Source organism: Sarcophilus harrisii, chromosome 5 (genome assembly GCF_902635505.1).
Source record: "Sarcophilus harrisii chromosome 5, mSarHar1.11, whole genome shotgun sequence".
Classification (NCBI taxonomy): Eukaryota; Metazoa; Chordata; class Mammalia; order Dasyuromorphia; family Dasyuridae; genus Sarcophilus; species Sarcophilus harrisii.
In genome coordinates, this window is record NC_045430.1 from 15,193,832 (window position 1) to 15,217,871 (window position 24,040).

General features: G+C 41.2%; 1 long non-coding RNA gene across 1 annotated transcript; it reads right to left on the bottom strand.

Moving 5' to 3' along the window:
• Window positions 1-1,087: 1,087 nt before the first annotated feature.
• Window positions 1,088-22,912, bottom strand: LOC116419248. The gene is made up of 3 exons (XR_004229508.1): window positions 22,631-22,912; window positions 5,660-5,771; window positions 1,088-1,414 (listed from the first exon to the last, which is right to left on the bottom strand). It is a non-coding gene; the product is annotated as an uncharacterized LOC116419248 (long non-coding RNA).
• Window positions 22,913-24,040: the final 1,128 nt, after the last annotated feature.

The window sequence follows — 24,040 nt, forward strand, 5'->3', positions numbered from 1 at the left end:
ATAATAATGGTATTCATAACCATAACAGTTCAAATTTTACAGATAAGGAGAGAGCCCTACCCCCACTTGACCTACTTGGGTCAAGTGACTTGCAAGAGGTCTTCCAATTAACAGGGTCTTATCTAGCAAAAGAGACAATCTCTTTTGATCATTACTGAAACTGAGGCAGAGAGATTCAGTGACTTGTTCAATGTCACATAACTTCCAAGTGTCTGGGCTGAATTTCTAATCGTGACTTAAAAGTCCTTTTTAAAAATGTTCCATATATTTCTACCATGTTTAATGTATATTGGACTACTTGCCATCTAGGGGAGGAGGTGGAGAAGGGGAGGAAAAATTGGAACACAAGGTTTTGCAAGGACTAATGTTGAAGGATTGTCCATGCATATGTTTTGGGGAAAAAAAGCTTTAATAAAAAATAATTTTTAAAATGTTCTGTATATATATATATTTTAACATGTTTAACATATATTGAATTACTTGCCATTTAGGGAAGGGAATGGGGGGAAGGGAGAGAAATTTGGAACACAAGGTTTTTCAAGAGTCAGTGTTGAAAAGTTATCCATGCATATGTTTGAAAATAAAAAGCTTTAATTTAAAAAAAAATAAAGAAAAATGTTCTCTATGGGAAATGAGTGTGGACCACAAGATAGCATTTCCACTCTGTTATTGTTTGCTTGTATTTTTGTTTTCCTTCTCAGATTTTTTCTTTCTAGAGCTGATTTTTTTTTTGTCCATCAAGATAACTGTATAAATATGTATACATATATTGTATTTAACATATACTTTAACATATTTAACCTGAATTGGACTGCCAGCCATCTAGGGGAGGGGGTGGGGGGAAGGAAGAGAAAGGTTGGAACAGAAAGTTTTGCAAGGGTAAGTGTTGAAAAATTACCCATGCATATGTTTTGTAAATAAAAAGCTATAATAATAATAAAGAAAAAAATGTTCTGCTACAAGCCAGGTCCAATGGTCTTGTGATAGAAAAAGCCATCTGTACCCAGACAGAGGACTGTGGGAAGTGAATGTGGATCACAACATAGTATTTTCACTCTTATATTATTGTTTACTTGAATTTTGTTTTCTTTCTTTCTCATTTTTTCCCCTTTTTGATCTGATTTTTCTTGAGCAACATGATAATCATGGAAATATGTGTAGGAGAACTGGACATGTTTAACATATATTTAATTATTTGCCTCTAGAGGGGGATGAGGGGAAGGGAGGGAGAAAGAAATTGAAACACAAGGGGAATCGAAGGGGGGAAAGTTGCATACTGTGTAACAGGATACGAGAGGCCAAATTTTAAATAATTATGCAAATCATTTAGACAAATCATCTCAAATCTTCTTTTCTTCCTGGAGGAAACACTCTGAAATAGTATATTCAGTTGAGATTGCTTGATACAGATGACCTGGAAAAGGATCATAGAAATAAGTTGATGAAATCTTTAAGGTTATTATAAATCAGTATGCCCCAGTGAAATATGAGATTAATATTATGATATACTCCAAGCTTTTCCCATAATTACTATTAGAGTTTGCTGCTATACTATGACCTACAGAAACTAACCTTGCAATCCTAACCCAAGCATATAGAATCTCAATAATTGCAATTATGTGACATAGAAAAAGCTAGCCATGTCATCTTGAGGAACTTGTTATAGAATCCACACATGTTATATTTCCATGATCCTCATTCCTAGAGTGTCAGTTTGGAGAGTGGGAATTGTAAACACCTGTATTCAGTAAATCCACCAAGGATGCATAACCACATCAAGACTGAGTTGATGATAACCTCACAAAGCCCTATCCATTGCAAACATAAGATTATTCTACAAGTATATATATTCCCTTAAATATACATGTAGGAATACTCATCTCATGTCATCGACAACACTCTACACAATACAATTAAAAACATAAGTCACTACAAAAATGTCTGTAGCAGCCCTTTTTGTAGTGACAAGGCATTGGAAATTGGGTGGATGCCCATCAGTTGGGGAATGGCCAAATAAGTTGTGGTATATGAATATAATGGAATATTATTGTTCTATAAGAAATGGTGAGCAGGCTGGTTTCAGAAAAGCCTGGAAAGTCTTATGTGAACTAATGCTGAGTGGAATGAGCAGAACCAGGAGAACATTATACACAGTAACAGCAAGGTTATATGATGATCAACTGTGATGGACTTGGTTCTTCCCAACAATGGGATGATCCAAGATAATTACAATAGACATGGGTGGAAAATGCTCCCTGCATCCAAAAAAAAAAAAAACTATGGAGACTGAATATGGGTCACAGCATAATTTCACTTTTTTTTTTTTTTTTTTTTTTTTTTTTTTTTTCTTTTTCTTTCTCTTGATCTTTTTTCCTTTTGGTCTGATATTTCTTGCACAACATGACAAATACGGGAAAAGGTTTAAAAGGATTGCATAGGTTTAACTTATTGTTTACTGTCTTGGGGCATGGGGAGATATGGAGGGAGAGAGAAAATTTTGGCACACACAGTCTCATAAAAATGAATGTTGAAATGAGGTGATTCAGGCGACTTCCAATAGACTTGGGATGGAGGGAGCTATCTGCATCCAGAAAAAGAACTATGGGAACTGAATGTAAATCACAACATAGTATTTTCATCTTTTTTTGTTTGCTTGCTTTTTTTCTCTTTTTTATCTAATTTTTTTTTTGTGTGTGTGCAACATGATAAATGTGGAAATATGTTTAGAAGAATTGCACATATTTAACTTATATTGGATTACTTGCTGTTTGGGGAAGGGAGGTTTGGGAAAGGGAGGGAGAAAAATTTGGAAAACAAGGTTTTTTCAAGGTGAACATTGAAAACTATCTTTGTATGTATCTGGAAAAGTAAAATACCATTGAGGAAAAAAAATGTTACTCTAGCATAACAGTGATTACTATAATCTAGGAATTTGGTTATAATATTTCTGGGAGTTTTCATTTTGGGATCTCTTTCAAGAGGTGACCAGTGAATTCTTTCAATTTCTATTTTATCTTCAAGTTCTAGAATATCTGGACAGTTTTCTTTGCTAATTTCTTGAAAGATGATGTCCAGGTGCTCTCTCTCTTTCTCTCTCTCTCTCTCAATATGACTTTCAGGTATACCAATAATTTTTAAATAATCTCTCCTGGATCTATTTTCCAGATCATTTGTTTTTCTGACAAGATTTTTTTTTCTATTTTTTTCATTTTTTTGGTTTTGCTTTATTGTATCTTGATTTCTCATAAAGTCATAGCTTCCATTTGCTCAGTTCTGATTTTTAAGGAATTATTTCCCTCAGTGAGCTTTTGTACTTGCTTTCCCAATTGGCCAGTTTTGCTTTTTAAAGCATTCTTCTCCTCAGTAGCTTTTTGTATTTCCTTTTGCACCACTCTCAATTCTTTTCCTAATTTTTTCCTCTATCTCTCTTATTTGATTTTCAAAATCCCTTTTGAGCTCTTCCAAGGCCTGACTCCAATTCTTATTTTTTCTTGGAGGCTTTGGATGTAGGAGCTTTGACTTTGTTATAGGAACTTTGACTTTGTTATCATTTTCTAAGTATGTGTAATATAATTTAGGAGATTTTCCTTTATCATCAGTTGACTTGGTAAATTGCTCAATTAAACTAGTATGTTTTGCTTGAAATGATATGGCTAAGCATAAGAATAGGCAGTTTTTAAAGTTGGTGTTATCTGAGATGAGATTCAGCTTCAGAATTTATGAGCATTTGCTATTGTAGAGTAGATAGAAGTCCATTGTTGTCCATTTAATGAATAGTTGAATCAATTTCCACTTTTCTTAAGCAAATAGATGTGCTAATTTCAAGGCCAGTATTTGCTTCATTAAAGAAGAAAATGGGGATGAAAAATGATTCAATTCATCTTTCTTTTCTTGAGAAGCCAATTGGATTTAAATGATTCACAGAGCTAGTAAGTATTAAATATCTGAGACCAGATTTGAACTCAGATTCTCCTGACTCCAGAGCCAGCATGCTATCCACTATATCATCTAGCTGCTCAATCCAAGTTTTATTAAATAAATACCATTATGCTTTTCTTTCCATCTTTGACCCCCTCAAAAATGCACAATTTAGTCAAATATCAAGGAAATAAGAAAGTAGACTGTTGCCCATTTTGAAATGCCTGCTTGTGGAGTCATATAAATATCAAACACTTATTGAAACTTGATTCCTTGTGCCAGAGGAAGGTCCTTATTGTAGCTGATGGTAAAATAGATTGTCTCATATATTGCTTCTATATATCATTCTATATATGCTTCTATTACCTGCTTCTCTGCTACCACCAGAATTCTTCTCATCTTAAAATGTATCTCTAATTTCAGCCCCACTCATTGAAATATTGACATTTACAATGTTGAAATCAGACCCTTTTGGCCCAAATTATCAAAAGATTCTGCCCAAATCCTTTGTGCTCAAAAGATCATTATTCCATGTGTAGACCTCTTCTTTATTCTTGAATTTTAAGACATAAAGGATGGGAGGAAACATGTTCTATACACAATGAGTGAATTGTGGCCAAGATTGGTCACAATCAATGACTCTACATAATTTACCAGACAACCTGTAGCCTTCCCACCATAGACCAATTGACTTACCAACAGGTCAGTTGATGATAAAGGAAAATCTCCTAGATTGTATTACTTGCTTTTAGGCTCCTTCCACTGCACCAAGGAACATGTTTACTACCTCTTTGGTGTAGAGAGACCCATAGAGAATATTTGGATCCCATGGATCTATAAATATGAATTGGAATGTGGCTATTCCTTTTTTAAGTTTATCCACATCTTCATCATGGATGCTCTCGTGCAAAAAGAATCATCTGGCAGTTGTACATCTCTGAACTTCTGTCCCCATAGCTGCAAAGAGAGCTGAGGGAACCCAAGTAAGGTCTGTATCCTCCAACGCAATAATAGCATTATTTCTGCCAAAGCTAACAAACTTCTCCTTAAACCTCTCTTGGACCCTGACTGCCATCTATTTTCCCACTTGGATCCTTCTCATGAAGGACAGTAGTCTACCCACTCATCTCTGGCCATTGCCGTGCCATTATTGGCCCCATCACATATGATATGACAAATCACACCAGGTAGGTTATTGTCTTCCAAACTTGGGCACTATCTTTTTGACAGCTGTACTATTGAGAGAAGTGATTGGTGTCCCTTTCCAAAGGCAAACATCCCTGCAGATCAGAGCAATGGCATTGTTCCAGCCAAACTCAGCCACTGGGAAATCGTATGCAGTGAAGACCCCAACTAGGCCCAAAAGACTCCATTGTTCAATGAGCCCTGATCTTTCATAAGGCAAAAGGGATTCTCCAATCATTCAAGATAAGCCAATAGCATAATCATAGATATCCATATTCTCTTGAATTTCTGCAGTGCCTTCCTCTAAGATTTTTCCCATCTCCAAAGATACCATATTTCCTAAGATCTGGATCTTCTGTCACATGGCTTCGCGGTTTACTATTTCTCCTTGTTTAAGAGCTGGTGTATCTGCTTATATTTCCCAGGCTTCTTTTAGCCTTTGTTTTTTCATAGTCCGCCAGGCTACGCTGATGGACTCTTGCCATAGGTTCATTGTTAGGTGGACAATAGGTTGTAATAACCTTTTCTGTTCCTCCCCAGGAACCGTTATACATACCTTCATTTTCTTCTTGGAGCCCCAGCTCTTTCAACTAAGCATACTGGACTGATTGATCAACAAAATAGACATAATGGTAGCAGGTTTGTTTCAGGATCTTTACATCACCTTCCTATAATGATTTGTGGAGAAAGATAAAAGGTTAGGAGCAATATAATGAATAATAATTTTCAAAAAAGAACTTTGTAAGCTATTGTAAAAAATAATTTTAAAAAAAGAAACTGGAAAATGTCAACATTCTCCAGATATGTTACTATTGCTATTGCTGCTGCTGCTGCTGTTACTACTGCTGCTAATATTACTACTATTATTATTACTACTACTACCGTTATTGTTATGGCAGAACAACTGCTTCCCTATTCCTACCAGGGCTGGATTTCTCTTAGTGGTTAAATTATACCCATTTTCAGTCACCATCCATACCTTCTGCCATGTCATATTTCCCAACCATCGCCAAGCCATGACACCTATTCTCTGATCTTTTTCTCCCATTAGAACTCAAATTCTGGCCTGTAGGCTCCAGCAAATGACTTTTCACCTCATTTTGCGCAGTTCCAGCCCACTATTTTACTTCCAGGCCATATACAAGCCTGATAAGTACTTTTTTTTTGTACTTTTTTGTACTTTTTTTTTCATTTATAGCTCTCCTTAACATGCTATCTTCCTCTATTCAAACTGAAGCTACTTGAGGTCAGCGCTGTCTTGTTTGCTTACATAACCAGCACTTAGCAGAGTCTGGTCCATCATACCTTTTTCATTCATTATTTCATGTAATTAAATTAATTCAGTTCATTGAGTAAGTCAATAAACAAGCTTAAAAAAAAACAATAAGGAAGATTACCTAGATATTGCAATTTAGGGAAACAAAATTTAGTGGTTCAAGATTAAAATATGATTCTAGATACCATCTTACAACCACTGGAATGCAGGGGCAAAAACTGAGAAAAATCTAACATTGTTAGGGCTATGCGAAAATAGGCACTCATACATTTTTAGTGAGATTTCAATCTTGTGTAAGCTTTAGAGTGTACAGGAGACTTAGAGGTCATTTAGTGCAAATCTACAAATGATGATGAGTTGACATCCAAGAAAGTGAAAAGTTATATCCCAAATCCCATAGGTAGTGAGTGGAAGGGCAGTTTGAACCAAATTGTCTCTCTCTCTCAGAATCTATCAATGTTGTATCACTCTGCTGCCTCTTCTGTATTTTGAGAAACAATATGGTGACATGCAGTATTAGGAAGAATGAACTGTTTGTTTTGACCTAGTGATCGAATCAGTAATCTCACGAATAGAAGGACAGACTGGGAGACTTCTAAGATTTAGTTCTAGAGCTATGATCTAGAAAATGATCTTGATTGAGGCCAATTCCAATGATCTTGTGATGAAGAGAGCCATCTATACCCCAGAGAGAACTGTGGGAACTGAATGTGGATCACAACATAACATTCTCACTCTTTTTAATGTTGTTTGCTTGCATTTTGTTTTCTTACTCATTTTCTTTCCTTTTTGATCTGATTTTTTTCTTATGCAGCAAGATAATTGTATAAATATGTATATATATATTGGATTTAACATATACTTTAATATACTTAACATGTATAGGACTACCTGCCATCTAGGGAAGGGGGGAGGGGGGAGGAGGGGAAAATTTGAAACACAAGGCTATGCAAGGTTCAATGTTGAAAAATTATCCATAGATATGTTTTGAAAATAAAAAGCTTTCAAAAAAAGAAAGAAAATTATCTTAAATTTACTTCAAAATCAATATTTTTAAAAGAGGGATAAAGTGGGAGGAAGAAGACTTAAATATATTAAAGAAAAGAAAAAGAATAACTGCTCTATTTATACTAGCAAAAAACAAACTGGAAATAACCTACGCATCCAATAACTAGAGGATGTTGCTAAATTATGGTCTATTCATGAAATGGAATGTTATGGAGCCATAAAAATGGTCCTGTTGAAACACAGAAGGAAATAGGAAGGACCCATAAAGAGGAAATGCCAAAGGAAACCAGGACTTTGTACACATGGACTATAATCATATAGAAGAAAGGAAAGAAAAGACAACCGGGTCAAGGGTGGTGGAGGCAGGCCTAGTAGGAGACACAGAACAAAAGCATTTTCTTTGCTTCTTTGTTAGCCATGAATTAATCCCTTTAGCTCTGCCTCAGTGAAGGCAGAGGGTCTGGGGTGAGATTTTGCCCCAGTTGTGTATTTCCATGCCACTGTTTCTGTTGAGGGTGTTAACTTTATAGTTTGTTTTTTGTTGTTGTTTTTAGTTTTTAAAGAATGGCTTCGAGTTCTTTGCAGAGATAGAGGAGAAGGCAAAAAAAAAAAACAAACAAACAAAAAAAAAAACACCTCCTGTTTCCCAAAGGAGGCTGCATCAAAAGCTGACTTCTGCAAAGCCATGCGGGAAAGAGGGCAGATTGGAAAGGGGATTTGGAAATGGAACCAGGGGGTCTGATTCTGGCTCAAACACCCTACTCATCCACAAGTCAAAGTACTTAGGGTGTGCTAGACAAAGCTTAGAGAAACTTAGTTTCCTGGAGGAAAATAACATTACACATACAGGTGGTTACAAAATAGAGACAGAATAAATACAAAGTAATACATCCCACTCATCCACAAGTTAAGGTATTTACTGTGGGCCTACTATGTGCTAGGCAAAGCTTGGAGAAGCTTACAGTTTCCTAGAGAAAAATAACACTATACTACAGGTGGTTACAAAATAGAGACAGAGTAAATACAAAGTAATACACCCCACTCATCCTCAAATTAAGGTATTTACTGTGGCCCTACTATGTGCTAGGCAAAGCTTGGAGAAGCTTACAGTTTCCTAGAGAAAAATAACACTATACTACCGGTGGTTACAAAATAGAGACAGAGTAAATACTAAGTAATTTAAAGGTAGACTAGGAAACCGGAAGAGGCCTGAGACAGGAAGCAGCACCTAAGCAGTGTTTTTTAAAAAGGAAAAGGGATTCTGGGAGGCAGTTATTCTGGGCCCCTTTGATTCCATCCCAATATTCAGCTGAGATGGACATGGCTGATTGTAGGGGTTTGTGACAATGACCTTAGATTATTCCTACTATAAGCCGACTGACTTTCTATCCTACCCATAAATACCACTTGGAGAGTTAGGGCCCAAGGCAGGGACTCTCCCAGTGCGGGTACCTAGAACCTAATACCTTCCACCTGAGAAGTTCTGACCCCTGAATACCTTCCTGGAGCCAGGAGGACTCCTTACTCAGGATGAGAACACTAGTAAGCCTTCCGTAATCTCTGCTCTTTACCCCCTGTAGCCAGAACTAGAGGAGCTCCTGCTCTCTCCCCGTACTTGCAACATCCTAATCTGGGTTTGTAGACCGATGAGAAAGCAGTTCCAGGAATCTCTTCTGCCTTCCAACCTTTTATCCCTTTGCCACCTAATTCTTTCTAATCGCCCGAAAAGCTCAAGGGGAGACGGTCTGGTATGGTACAAATAGTCTAGACAAGGACTTGAGAGACTGGATCCTGGTTCTTGCTGTGTTAATGATCAACCATGTGACCTCCACCAGATGTTTCCTTATTTGTAAAATGTATGGATCATCTTTCAGGTACTTCCTACCCTACATTCCATGTTAGAAGGCTTCTTCCAGCTTTGATTTTCTTTGTCTTAAGGCTGCTCCCAGTTTTGATATTTCATGTTCTAAGGTCCCTTCCTGCTCAGACAATCCATGAATTTCTAGGGTTCCAAGCTCCAAGTTCTTGGCTCCTCAAAATCCATCCTAGTTGCCCTCTCACTAGGCAAACCTCTTCTCTCCTCGCTGCTCACAAGTCCCAGTGTCTGGGATAAGGAGACACATGATTTATAAGAGTGTCTGAGGCCCCCCATAAATGTGCCTGAGGTCCCCCAACAAAGCAGCAGCTGAGGGAGGAACAGAGGGCATTTTGCCTCTTCCCAACTTGGTGCTGCCTTTACCAGGCAGGGAGTTGCCTTTCTTCCAGATGCTCTAGGGAAATACTTTCCAGATGTTTGGTTAACCTTTTTGCCTTTGGCAGGGAGCGGGGGTGGTTGGGTACTGACCAGGCCCTTCCCCGGAGGGGTGACCCTTGTTCCTCAGTCCAATGGCTCCCTAGGCCTTAGCACATACCACTGGTTCTCGATTTACATGAGTGGTTCTGGCCGGCTTGCTGGGAAAGGGAGGCAGGGTCACTGGAGCTGGCCAGGCCTGAAGGCGCTCTTAAAGGGACAGCAATTGGCCTCCCTAAATGGCACGTAGACTTGGCCAGCAGAAGGCCCAGTGTTTGCTCAACACTTCATCACCACCACGCTGAGGTCTCCCCAAGCCAGTTCCCAAGATAAAGAGCCAGATCTGGCTTTTCTAAGGGGAAACAGGGACAGGGAAGTTTATTGGGGGGAACAGACAACTGGGAATTAGGAGAGTTCCATTATTGCCTTGGTTCTGTTTTCCTTCTGGCATTTCTTCCTCTGTGAGGTGAGAGGGGAAGATTAGACTTCTCCTCTCTCTCTCTCCTTAGGACCCTTCCCATCTCTGTTCCAAACCATGAGTCTCTAGTATTAGGGCCCTTCACCTCTGACCTCCTATGAATTAAGGTGCTTCCTGTTCCAAGGCCCCTCCCTACCCAGCTCTCACATTCTTTGTCCCGAAATCCCTCTCAGCTTTCACATTCTCTAATCTCTGGTTCTCAGTTGGCCCTTAAGGTGGCCCTCCCCCTTCTAGGTTTCCTTTTCCCTCTTTTTCCTGGGGTATTAACTCTTTGCTCAAGCCTTGGGGATTTTGGGCACAGCTGGGACAGCCTTAGGGTGCTTGGGCAGGGCCAGAGACTAACTACAGCTCTGGGCCCACTTCTACCCTCCCCTCCAGGGCTGGAAAGAACTGGAGAGGGAATCTGTGTTTGCTCAACCCAAGGGACAGCCTGAGATTAGGGCTGTTTATTTTCATAAGCTGCACACTCCCAGACACACACATTCTCTCTCACAATCAGACACACCCCATGCAAGCCCCATTAACCTGCTGGTTCCTCTCTTGGGGTTGCCTTTCCCAGAATAATTAAGAGATCAGCTCTTCTCGACCTCCATCCCTCACTCTATCCCCCTTTTCTCCCCAATCAGTAGAGTCACTCTGAGCAGGGAGGAGGAAGGGATTCATTGTCTAATTTTCCTCCCAGGTGGGGTGGCATTTTCTCCCAATAGAAAAACTTATAGGAAAAAGAAATACTTGGTGGTTTCCTTGAGAAACTCATTTCTCTCCTTTTGTTTAAAGAGCCTATAATTCTTCCTTTAAAGCAGGAGTTCATCATGGACTCTTTGGGCATCAGTCTAGTGAAAGTCTAGGGACTCCTTCCCAGAAATATGTTTTCAAATGCACAAAAAAGAACAGGATTATAAAGGAAATAAAATAATGTTAAAACATACTTATTAATATATTTAAGTTATGGACCTTGTGTTGAGAATTTCTGTTTTATTCCTAGAGGAGAAGTTAAGAGAGATGTAAGAAGAAATAGACAGCAAAACTATACTAGTGGGGGATCTCAACCTTGCTTTCTCAGAACTAGATAAATCGAACAAGAAGATAAATGAGAATTTTTGTTTTAAAGAATCATTCTATTTGGTAAAGTATTGGAAGCATCTGGTTTAATAATTAGGTTTGGAGTCAGGAATATTTTGGTTCAAACCCTATCTCCAATACTTAACTAGTGTGTGATCTTGGACAATCAATCATTTTATCTACCTGGTCTTTAGTTTCCTTATCTATAAGGTCCTTTCCAGTTCTAAATCTCTGATCCTCTTGACACACCCTTTTATAATAATTGCTTCATTTTAAGTCTATAGAGCAATATAATGCCCCCTAAAGTTCATTTGGTTCCTTCCTCTTGGGTTTAGGAAATCAAGTTCTGATTTCAATTACGATTATTTTAAGCCCTCAATTGAAAAAAAAAATAAAAAAATGAGACCTGGGAGAAAAAATTAGGTCCTCTGCTTAATTTTGGATTGGATTTTGATCTAGTTCTAAACATGCCCATTCTCTCAATGGTTGAGGCAGAATTCAGTTTACTGGAGACATTTGGGGAAAGGAACAGTAGATTATATTACCTTGCCTGTGAATAGACATTGGGAGGAGGAGCTGAAAAAAGGGAATCTGGCCTTTGCTTGGTACTTTCCTCAACCTGTATTCTTCATTTAAAGATATCTATAGAGTTAAGAATTCTCCTCTAGTTCTTCCTTCCCTTCCAGCACAATTCTCCTTTTGTTTCATGCCTTTTCCAACATCTGGATTAAAACGTTCAAAATCTTTCTCCTCCAAAATCTAAAACAGCTTCTTCCTTTTCATGATTATATGTGATATATTTCTTTTATGCTTAGGACATGATCCAGTCCCTAACAGATGGCATTGAGTGATTCAAGAGGTTTACAGGCCCTGTTCACATTCAGTTTTGATTTGTTTGGTTCAATCAAAATCAAGGTACTACAGTGAAGATGGGGTAGTGTTGACCACTCTCTCAAACAACAATTGTCTTTTTATGGCCTCTGTCCAACCAAACTGGAAAATTTGCCTCCCATCCCCAATTTAAGGCATGCTTCCCAATCTCCTGCCTTTGTGAAATCAGCAACACTCTCTGTACCTTTGCTGAAACCTCATTCATCCTTCAAGGCCCTGCTTCAAAGCCACTTTTTTTCTATCATCTGCTTCCTAGACCTAGAGGGGATCCTTCCACACTTTGTATCCTTCCTATGTACCCATCTCTATGTCTTAAATAAAAAAAATCTGGATCTAAAAAGGACCTCAGAGACCATTCTGAAGAAGGCTTTGCAATATATAAACTAAAACATAAAGGATTATTCATGGGGCAGGTGAGGGTACTAAGATCCAGGGAGCTTCCCTGATTTATCTGCCCAAGCTTTCCTAGGTGGTAAGCATCACAGGCCTTTAAGCATTTGAATCCAGACTCTCTGGGTCCAGAGACTCCTTCTTTGTGTAGGTTCTGTTTTGTACCTACATGAGACAAGAAACGTTCTTGGGGAAAACAGCATACAAAATAACCTTAACCTTGGGAGGCAACCACATGTTGGGTGAAAAGCGGTGGGCAAGGGAAGAGTTCCTGTGGGGACCTGCCACCCAGAATTCCATCTGGTAGTGTCCAATTTTACCATCATGTTAATAAAACATTAACGACTTGTATTAGGTTATGAATAATATAGTAATTATTAACATTAGCATGACAGCTTAATAATATAATCATAATATTAAAACATTGCTATAGTAATTTAATGAACATAATCATTGCTATATTTTCATTTTAATCCTTGTATTAATTATTGTTGATAACTAGGTGGTAAGATCAGTTATTTTTCTGCAACGGAATTGCCAGTGCCAGTATGGCACCTTCTAAATTGTTGCTTTCTAAGATGAAGCCTCCTGGGTCTCACTAATATCTCTAGAGATTTAAAAATATTATCCCATTTTGTCCTCATAATACCTCTAGGAAGTAGGTGCTATTATTATCCCCATTTTACAGATGGGGAACTGAGGTAAGCACAAGTTACGTGACTTGCCCAAGCATAGCTAGATGTCTGAGGTAGAATTTGAATTCAGAACTTTCTGAGTCCAAGTCCACTACTCCTAGCTGAGCAGTGGGTAATCATAATCATAATAATAATCACAACTTGCATTAATACTACAGAGTACTTTAAATGTATTGTCTTTTTTATTTTCACAACAACCCCAGGTGATAGGAGCCTTTAGTCCTTTATTATCTTTTTTTTACAGATGAGGTAACTGAGGCACAGAAAAGATAAATGACGCCCAGTGTAAGTGTCTGAGGCAAGATTTGAACTCTGGTCCTACTGATTGTAACCCTGGCCACTGGGACACTCAACCCTCTCCTTATTGTGAGTCCTTATTAAATAAATTTTTTGAATTGGGTTAAGTGAAAATCTTAAAGGAACAACTTATTTGCTCCCCAGCATATTTATTTAGTGTGAATAAAAGTAGTGGGAGAGGCTGCTTGGTAGGTGAGCTGAGGCCTCCAGCCTCCACACAGGAATGAAAGAGAAGACAACTATTCTGCTCTTATTAAGTACCCATAAAAGGGGAAAGGAAAATTAGTCCCTGCCCTCAAGGGGCTTACGTCAGCCTGGGGAAGTTCCAGAGAAATCACCAGAGAAAGTGAGGTGAAAAGGGTGGGTGTAGGTTGGATCAGGAGAGAAGATTGGCTAATCATTCAACCTCTCAGTGTCCCAGGCAGCTGGAGAATACAATGGAGAATATACAACTGGCAGGGTTCCACTTGGGTAGGGGAGACCCAGAGCTCTCTACCCAGATTAAATCCCCAGATTTGGCCAAAGAATGAGGCTCGAGGATAATGGTAGGAAATCACATATTCTCAGGACTCTGGCTTCCTGGCAACAAACCTTTCGAGCATTAGTATCCCCATTTCACAGATGAGATCACAAAGGAGGAAAATGATTTGCTACAATGTAGGAGAGCTGGGACTTCAATCCAGGCCCCCTAACTTCAGGTCTGAAAACTTCTTTACTTTTCAAAAATATTATTATTCTGAATTTGACAAACACCAAGCACTGTGAGCATTTCCAGCTAGAGAGAACAGGAAAAGATGATGGAGTTCTTTCTCCCAGTACTAAGCCTTAAGAAGAAATCAGGAAACACCTGGGCTGGGGCGGAATCCGGGTGAAGGGGAAGAAAGAAGATGTGAAAGGGAAGGATCCAAACAAACTTGACCCTTTTGATGAAGTCTAGCTCTGTTTTCTCTATCCTGGGCTCCAAATTCTCCCAATTCTCCCAGAAACACTTCTGCTCCCGACCCTGATCCTGAAAGGCACCTTTCTGTCTTGTTCTCTAAGTGGGGCTGCTAGGTGGTACAGTGGATAGAGTGCTGGGTCTGGAGTCGGGGGACAGCTAGATTCAAATCTGACCTCAGATATTTAGTAGCTGTGGATCCTGGGCAAGTCACTTACCTTGTTTGCCTCAGTTTCCTCATCTGTCAAATGAGCTGGAAAAGGAAATGGCACATCGCTCCAGTATCTTTGCCTAAAAATTTCCAACCGACACGACCGAAGAAAAACAATCTCTTTATTCAAACTTTAGTTCCCTACAAGGAAGCTCTTTCTGACAACTCCCCAAAACTGGCCTTAGGAATAAATGGAGCACTTTGGAGAGTAAATGATGGGAGCCACTGAAGGCTCCATCCCCCTGATCCTCAGCTCTGGCTGTCCCTCAGGAAGCCCACTTGAGCAAGAAAAGGAATGATCTAGGTTGATGCAGCTAAAAGGAGAGTGAGAAGACTGACTACTGTAGGTAGAGGAAACAGGGTCCCAGTTCTACAAAGATTAAAGGCTCACATTTCCATTGGGAAAAGCTCACATTTACACCCTGCTTCTGGCACTCATTAGTGTGCAGGCTCACCCTCTGAGAGTCCCTATTTCTTCATATATATTTTGTATACATATATAGCTCTTTGTGGACCTTAAAATGCTATTTAAATGCTCGCTATTATCATTGTTATACGGTAAATGGTGCCCTTCAAACTTGGAGGCGCTCCCTCCCTGGATTGTAGCTCCCACCCTTAAAAACCCTTCCGGGGAGGGCGTGTAAGGATTACTTAGTCCTCTCTAGGCTCTGCCTCAGTGATCTCAGCCACAAGTGCCATTGGTGGATGAAGCAAGTGGATTGCAGGTCTATACAGCCAGCCCTAAACCCCTTATGGATTTCTCTACCTGGATTTCTAGCCTCTCCACATGGCCATGACAGAGCTCACTCTCTTTCCTCCTGAATCCTTCCCTCTGTCGACCTGAGAACATCAACATCTTCCCAGTTACCTCACTGTCATCCCAATGCCTCATTCTCAGTCACCCACAAATTCTCCAACCACTGCCAAATTTTCCCAGCCTCTCTCCTAGATTCACTGCTGACTCACTTCCACAGGCCTTTCCTGTATTCAACACAGGGCTTAGGCAAGTACTTCAAAAAGGCTTCCTCACTGTTTGACTCTATGTCCCCTTCTCTCCTCACCACTCCCACTGTCTCTCTTCCAGTTCAGACTCTTCCTTCCTTGGAAGAGTCTTCTGCTTGGACTCCTTGACTCCCCTCCTCTTATCCCGATCAATCCTCTCAAAGTAATTTTCCTAAAACATGGGTTTGATCCTCAAACCCTTGCTCAATAAACTCCAGTGGTTCCTTGTTGCCTCCAGATCAAATATAAAATCTTCTGTAACTTAAAGTTCTTCATAGGGACAGCTAGGTGGCACAGTGGGTGGAGCACTAGCCCTGAAGTCAGGAAGACCTGAGTTCAAATGTGTCCTCAGACACTTAACACTTCCCTGGCTGTGTGACCCTAGGCAGGTCACTTAATCCCAATTGCCTCAGGGGGAAAAATGTCTAAAGTTCTTCATATATTCCTATATTTCCAATCTCCTATTTGTATCTTCCTTCATACTTGAAATACTCTCTACCCTCACTTTAATTGTCCTGTGGATAGGTGGGATTAAAACCAGCTAAAATGGCACAGTAGATAAAGCATGAGCTCTGGAGTCCAAATCCCACCTCAGATACTTAATATTTACTAGCTGTGTGACTCTGGGCAAATCACTCAACCCCTATTGTCTAATCAATCAATCAATCAATCGATAGATAAATAAATAAATTAAAAACAAATAAATGAATGAAGTGAGGAGAGTCATTAACTCCACAGAGAGCTGGAAATGGAGGACCAAAAGAAAAACTCTAGAAATGATTATTTCTTTCTCCATCTTCCTCTTCTGATACTTAATAAATACAATAATATAAAATCTGCTCTTTCTTTATCCAATGTTTCCAACAAAGTGAATTCTGCTTCAACCACAAAGAAAATAGAAGTTAACCAGTCATTTAGTCTTTCAGTCTATGACTCTTCATGACCCCATTTGGGATTTTCTTGGAATCATTTGCCACTTTTTTCTCTAGCTCTTTTACAGATGAGGAAATTGAGGTAAATAGAGTCATATGACTTGCTCAGGGTGACACAGCTAGCAGGTATCTGAGGTCACATTTGAACTGTGGCCCTCCAGATAACCTGGTGCTCTATCTAGTGTTCTAGAGGCAGGTACAAATGTAAGAGCCTAACCTCAGCCTTTTGTGTCAAGAAATTTCCCACCTAGAGATCAAAGCAATTGTGACTGAATTCAGAACTGTTAATAGCAATCATAACTCTCATTTATAGAATGCTTTATAATTTGCAAAGCCTTTGTTATCTCAATAGATCTAAATTTTCATATAAAGCCAAAGAAAAGAAAACCAAGTTGACCTTGGGAGCCATTATACTGGCTTAAAGCAAGCTAATTAATTTTTCATCATTATATATATATATATATATATATATATATATATATATATATATATATATATATATTTCCATATGAGTCATGTTGGGAGAGAAAAATCACAACAAAAGGGAAAAACTACGAGAAGAAAAAAAAAAACAGAAGAAAGAAAAAAGATGAAACCATTATGTCTTGATCCACATTCAGCCTCCCTAGATCTCTATGGCGTTTTCCAAAGTTTATTATGATTGCCTTGGATCGTTGAATTGCTGAGAATCAAGTTTATCATAGTTGATCATCACACAATCTTGTTACTGCGAACAATGTTTTCCCAGTTCTGCTAAGCAAGCTAATTATAATAAGGTATCCCACATAAAGGCATCTGTGCAGAATATCTATTTCTTTTCTTTTTATAGCTTTTTACTTACAAGCTATATGCATGGGTAATTTTTCAGCATTAACCCTTGTAAAACCTTCTGTTCCAACTTTTCCCCTCCTTCCCCCCACTCCCTCCCTCAGATGGCAGGTAGACCAATACATGTTAAATATGTTAAAGTATATATTAAATACAATATATGTATACAAGGATATTTATTTCTTATCTTCTCTCTTTTGTCTGTGGAAGTTTACATATTGCACCAAATTTTAAAATTTGTTTCCTTGTTCAGTCTGGCTGCCTTTTAAGCAAGAATCTCTACTTTATTGTTCCAAACATTATATTTTAAGAATTATTTATTTTAAGGTATTTTTAATGATAACAATTTTGGTTCTGACATATGCGTAGGAGAATACCAGCTGTTTTATAATTGCCCTAGTCTGCTGATAACTGTGATTGGCAATGTTATTACTGTTTCTAATTTCCATTATTGGAATCAAGACATTTTGTGACTGGGAAAATCTTCACACTATGGAATGGTATTATGAGAATGTGAAGATAGAAGGTGAAAAATACTGTCAATTGATGGAGGTTGGTCTCTGTAAGGGACTACCAATATACAGAATAGAACATATATTTGGTGAGGAAGCTGCTATAGGTTCCATGAAAATCAGAGTATGAAAATTAATTGGGGACCTATAAAAAAAGCATATAAGGGTAGATCAGAAGCTATGTTCTATGAGTTACTAGAGAGTCATTCCAACATTCAAGAATTACTGGAAAAATCCAAATAAGGATGTAACAGAAGTGTCAAATGTGGTTCCTGAGTGTTCCTTAACCAAATTAAAATGTCAACGGCAAATATTTAACAAAATAAATAAAAATACAATAGATAATGTTAATATATAAACCATGTAAACCAATATGAAGCTTTTAGAGACCTTATTTCTATTTGATACCACTGGGATGCAATACTTGGAAAATCTTAGGTTCAGTCTTTTATTTGGGGTGGAAGAGGTGACAATGTAATAACTTGCAGTATTCCTAAATGGAAAAGATGACTTTACCTAAATAAACTTGAGGTTTGGGTTTGAGGTTATAGCTTTGAGGTTTTAGCCATAGAGAAATGTTACAGCAGGGCAGAAATATGCTTGCGTGGTGCTGAACCTGCATTCTCTATGCCAAGGATGCTTCCCCTACCTCATCCTACATATCCATGGAAAGAAAGCTTTCTCAAGTCAAATGGTAATTTAGCCTTGGAGAAAAGATCTAAAGATAATTTCACCCTGGTGGAGAGCCACTTCACTGATTCGTCAGTGATGGCTCCCCTGCCAAAGGCATAGGGAGGTTTCTACCCTAGCTTCTTTCTTTCCTACAGATTGATATGGGTATGAGCAGCTCTTTCTCACAATAACTTTGAATGACTGAAGAAGGCGTACAGGTTCTGTTGGATTCAGCTTAAATCCTACCTTTTGCAAAAGGTAAGACTTTTTTTTCCTTTCTAATTCCCTTCTTTCCCACCACCCTTGCTGCAAAAGCCTTACCTCAGAGATAATGTATGTATTTTTTTCCAGTAGAATGTAAGCTTCTGGGGCAGTTAGGTGGCTCAGTGGATAGAGCACCAGCCCTGAAGTTCAAATCTGGCTTCAGACACTCAACACTTCCTAGCTGGGTGACCTCGGGCAAGTCACTTAACCCTAATTGCTCAGGAAAAAAAAAAAGCTTTAAGGGGCTGGGAACTTTCTTTGTATCCTTGGAGTTTTGTAAGTCATCTGAAACTAGAAGGTATTTACTAAATGTTTATTGGTTTGATTGAAAACTCCTAGAGATTTAGGGATTTTTACTTCACATCTGAAGTGGGGAAAAGAACGACTTGAATACAGATCTATAACATGGTTTAGGAGAAAGAATGTTGGATTTGTTTTGATCAAATCCCCGTTCCACCACCTCCTTTCCTGTGTGACCTGGAGTAAACCACTTAATATCTTCGGTTCTCAGTTTCCTCCCTTGTTAAATGAAGGAGTTGTACTAAATAGTCTAAATAGATCCTTTCCAGGTGTAGATGTGTAATCTTTACTCCAAATCTAACACTCCTCCATACTTTGCTACCTCTTAGTAGAGAAAACATCCCCAGGCAGGAAAGAAGGCTTTAGTCACAAAAACTCCTGAACCAGTCCTGGCTAGCCTGAGCTCTCTGTAATAGTCTGGTAAGCTACAGCCCAGGGGAGTCCGGAATGGGGGACCCATCTCTACTTGGGATCATTTCTCAACACGTAATGGCCAGTAGTGGGGTGAGACACTCTGATATCCCTTTGGGGATGGCCCTGACTCTAAGGTGCTATTCCAGATCTGAGGTCATTTATGTGTAGATTGCAGGGTTCCCTTGAGTTCTAAGTTCTCCAGAAATGCTTTCCTGATTGCTCCAGCTTACACTGCCTTCAGCAAATTCTTATTCATTCATTCATTTATTCAGTTACTCAATCAGCAAGCATTTGTTAACTATTTACTATGGCAGACACTATCTCAGATGACAGGTACTTACATTCTATTGGAGGGGGAAAACTTGCTGGTGGACAAGTGAAATATAAAATATATCCAAAGTAATGCCAGGGTGAAGAGGGGCCCTATATTTAGAGAGCCTGGGAAAGGCTTCCTGTAGGACCCGGTTCCTGAGCTGTCCAAGATGACCTAAATAGAAAAAAAGATTACCTAGGATCTAAACTTGCTCCCTCTGCCTCTGAATCTTTAGTTTCATTGTGCGGTATTGCTCAGTCCAACTCCCTCATTTAACAGATGAGGAAACTGAGGCTGAGGAGATTAGTTATTTGCCATGGACACAGTGTGATATGGTACAAGCTGGTAGTACCCAATCCAACTTCCTCATTTAACAGATGAGGAAAATGAGAGTGTGATATGGTACAAACCCAGAAGTGGAGACCAAAGGGTCTTATGTGATTTACTCCTTATGTGACACTTAGCAAATCACTTTAGAATCACAAACTTGAAGTGGGCAGGGAGTTCAGTGATCTAGGCTAAGTCTCTCATTTTACAGATGAGGAAATTGAGACCCAAGGGGAGGAGTAACTTCCCCATGTTTATATGGCTTACTTACTAGTGGCAGGCCTAGACTTTGAACACAGAACTTTCCTGTATAGGAGTCCAATTCTCCACTAAACAACATCACTCTCTGGACTTCCCTAGGTTTTTTAATCTGTCCAAAAAGGGACAGAGACCCCAAGCTTCCTTCTCTGTTTAAAAAATAAAGGAAGGGAAATAGAATAGGCATTAGGAAGCTGGAACACAAATATAAAAGTAAGAAAGTTCTGTCCTCAATGAACTTACGTTCTACTAGGGAGATTGAGCATACATGTTGAGGAGTAGCAACTTTGAGATATTGAACAGACAATTTTTAGATGATGAAATTAATTTATAGTTACATGAAAAAAATGCTCTAAATCACTATTGATTAGAGAAATGCAAATTAAAACAACTCTGAGCTACTGCTGAATACCTCTCAGATAGGCTAAGATGACAGGAAAAGATCATGATGAATGTTGGAGGGGATGTGGGAAAACTGGGATACTGGTACATTGTTGGTGGTTGTGAAATGATCCAATTGTTCTGGAGAACAATCTGGAACTATGCCCAAAGAGCTATAAAACTGTGCATACCCTTTGACCCAGCAGTGCCATTACTGGGTTTCTATCCCAAGGAAATCATAAAGGAGGGAAAAGGACCCACATGTGCAAAAATGTCTGTAGCAGCTCTTTTTGTGGTAGCAAAGAATTAGAAAAGGAGTGGGTGCCCATCAATTGGGGAATGGCTAAACAAGCTGTGGTACATGAAGGCAATGGAATATTATTGTTCTATAAAAAATGATGAACAAGTTGATTTTAGAAAAGCCTAGAAGGATTTATGTGACCTGACACTGAACAAAACAAATAGAACCAGGAATACACTGTATACAGCAATAGCAAGACTGTGTGCTGATCCACTATGAAAGGCTTGGTTCTTTTCAGTAGTTCAGTGATTCAACGCAACCCCAATAGACTTCAGACAGAAAATGCAACCAGAAAAAGAACTATGAAGATTGAAGGTAAATGAACACATGCTAGGGTCACTTTTTTCCTTTTTTTTTTATCTTTCACATGGTTTTTCTCTTTTGTTCTGATTTTTCTCTCCCAAAATAATTCATAAAACAATGTATATTAAGATAAATAAACTAAGAAAAAGAAGAGAAAGGTGCTCTGGTTGGTTTAAGCAGTCACAAGAATTGGAGCCACAGCACTCCATGATGAACTACCAGCTTGAATGATTTTGCCAGAGATATCAATCAATGAGGGACTGCAGGGTCTTAGAAGTATTAATGGCCTTGAAGAAGGACCCCCGAGGCATTACAGACAAGAACCAGACAGGATAAGAAAGCCTGGAAGCGCTTCAAGTTCACTAGAGGAGGGGAATTCCCACGAGGGTGAGATCATAGATTCCTGGTATTGTGAGATTAAATGTAAAGGTGGGAAGAGGGGGAAGGTAAAGAATGGAGGACGGTGGGTCGGGCTCAGAAGAGGAAGAGTGAGGGACAAAGCCTGTTCTTAGCTCAAAATCAACCCCCCTTGGTGATGGCTTTTGTTGACGCTAATGAGATTCCGAGATTTTAGAACTGGCAGGATCTTGAGAAGATCTGGTTTGAGCCCCCCCCCAGCCCCCCTCTGTCTCTTTTTTTTTTTGCTGAGACAATTGGGGGTAAGTGCCTTGCCCGGGGTCACATAGCCAGGAAGGGTTACGTGTCTGAGGTCGGATTTGAACTCGGGTCCCCCTGACCCGCTGCCCTAAAACCCCATCACTCACTAAGGGGGGGTGGGGGGGGGACGGGCACCACGGGGAGGAGTCAGGGTTCGCAGCCGCTGAAGTTCCCGACCGCGGCTCCGGACCCCACCGGGCCGGCGGGGGAGACCCCGCTCCGGGAAGCAGCGGGGGAGGGGAGCACGGCCGGGGTGGGACGCGAGCCGCCTCCTTCCCGGCGCGAGCTGGGTCCGACGGTTGGGGGAGGGGAGCACGGGGAGGCTTTCCCAGAAGCTGGAGTGGGGGGCGGTGTCAGAGGTGGCCGCACTGGAGGCGGGGCAGCCCCGTGGGGACCCCGCCCCCATCCCTTCCTCCCCCGTCCCCTCCTCCTCTCCCCGGCCGCCTCCCCGCCCAGCCGGCGGGGCCCTTCGGCCCTTATAAGGCCAGAATTGCCGCAGAGGCCCATAAATGGGGCTGCTGTCATTACCTGCCCCTTCGGGGAGGCGCCTCCCCGAGCCGGGCTGCTTCCGGCGGCCCGGCCCCCGCCACATTCCCGAGCCCGGCCCCGCCCGCGCGGCGTTTCCCGACTCCACACGTGGGCCCGGGCGCTCGGGGCGCGCGCTCAGGCGCATCCTCGCGCATCCACGCGCGCGCGCGCCCAGAGGCGCCCCGGGCTTTGGCGTCGGCCCGTGGGCGCTCCCCGCAGCACCTGCGCCTCGGGCCGCCTTCTCCCGGGCCTCCCGGGCCTCCCGGGCCTGGGGGGGGGGGGGGGGGGGGGGGGAGCACTGAAACGCCAGAAAAAGTGCGGGGGGAGGGAGACAAAAGAGCGGGAACGTTAGAGTTGGGGAGCGGCCGCTTCCCCTGCGGGGGGAGGAAAGTGAGACCGGGGAGAAGGGGAGGCAGCCGCCAGTGTCGGAGCCCCCTCCCACCCGGCCCAAGCAGGGCGTTTTACAGCTGGGGAGACTGAGGCCCGAAGCCGCCGCCCTAGGTGCGCGGGATCTGAGTCGGAAGCTGCCGGCGAGGCCCTCTCTCCGTCTGGCCTAACTAGGGGGTCGCACTGCGGAGGAAACAGCCAGGCAGCGGTGGTGACTTCTTCCCAGGCCCCCGGGTCCCAGTCAGCCGCAGGGGGAGGGCCGGAGGCAGCGCGTGCCGGGCAGACCGGAAGCCACCTTGCCTCCGGCCCTCCCGAGACCCTGACGAAGGCAGCCTGGGCCACGAGCTCGGCAAGCAGCCCCCGGGCCCGGCAGCCTGCGCGCTGCCTCTGCAGCGGCTGAGGACCCGCAGCAAAGTCCTCGGCTCCGAGCGCGGCGCGGCCAGGTGTTCAAACAAACTAAACTCGCACCGTCTTATCGGCGGAGATGGCGTGAGAGGAGGCTGAGCCCCCAGGGAGCGCGGAGTTATTGAGGTTTACACTTGTAACCGCCATACTTTAGCGCTCTTAGCGTTACGGATACTTTGTGTCTTCATGGAGCAGAAGCAGGGTTTGAATCTGGGTCCTCTGACCACAAAGCCCGTGCTTGCCGCCCCAGTTAGACGCTGAGGGCTGAGGACCAGAAAGCTAAAGCCAGAAAGGACCTTGGAGGCCACTCAGTTCAAATCCCTCGTGTTACAGATGAGAAAACGTTTGGAGAGGTGAAAATAATGTGCTCCAACAATACTAGATGATGACCAGTTCTGATGGACCAGGCCATCCTCAGCAACGAGATCAACCAAATCATTTCCAATGGAGCAGTAATGAACTGAACCAGATACACCCAGAGAAAGAACTCTGGGTGATGACTAAAAACCATTACATTGAATTCCCAATCCCTATATTTATGCCCACCTGCATTTTTGATTTCCTTCACAAGCTAATTGTACAATATTTCAGAGTCTGATTCTTTTTCTACAGCAAAAT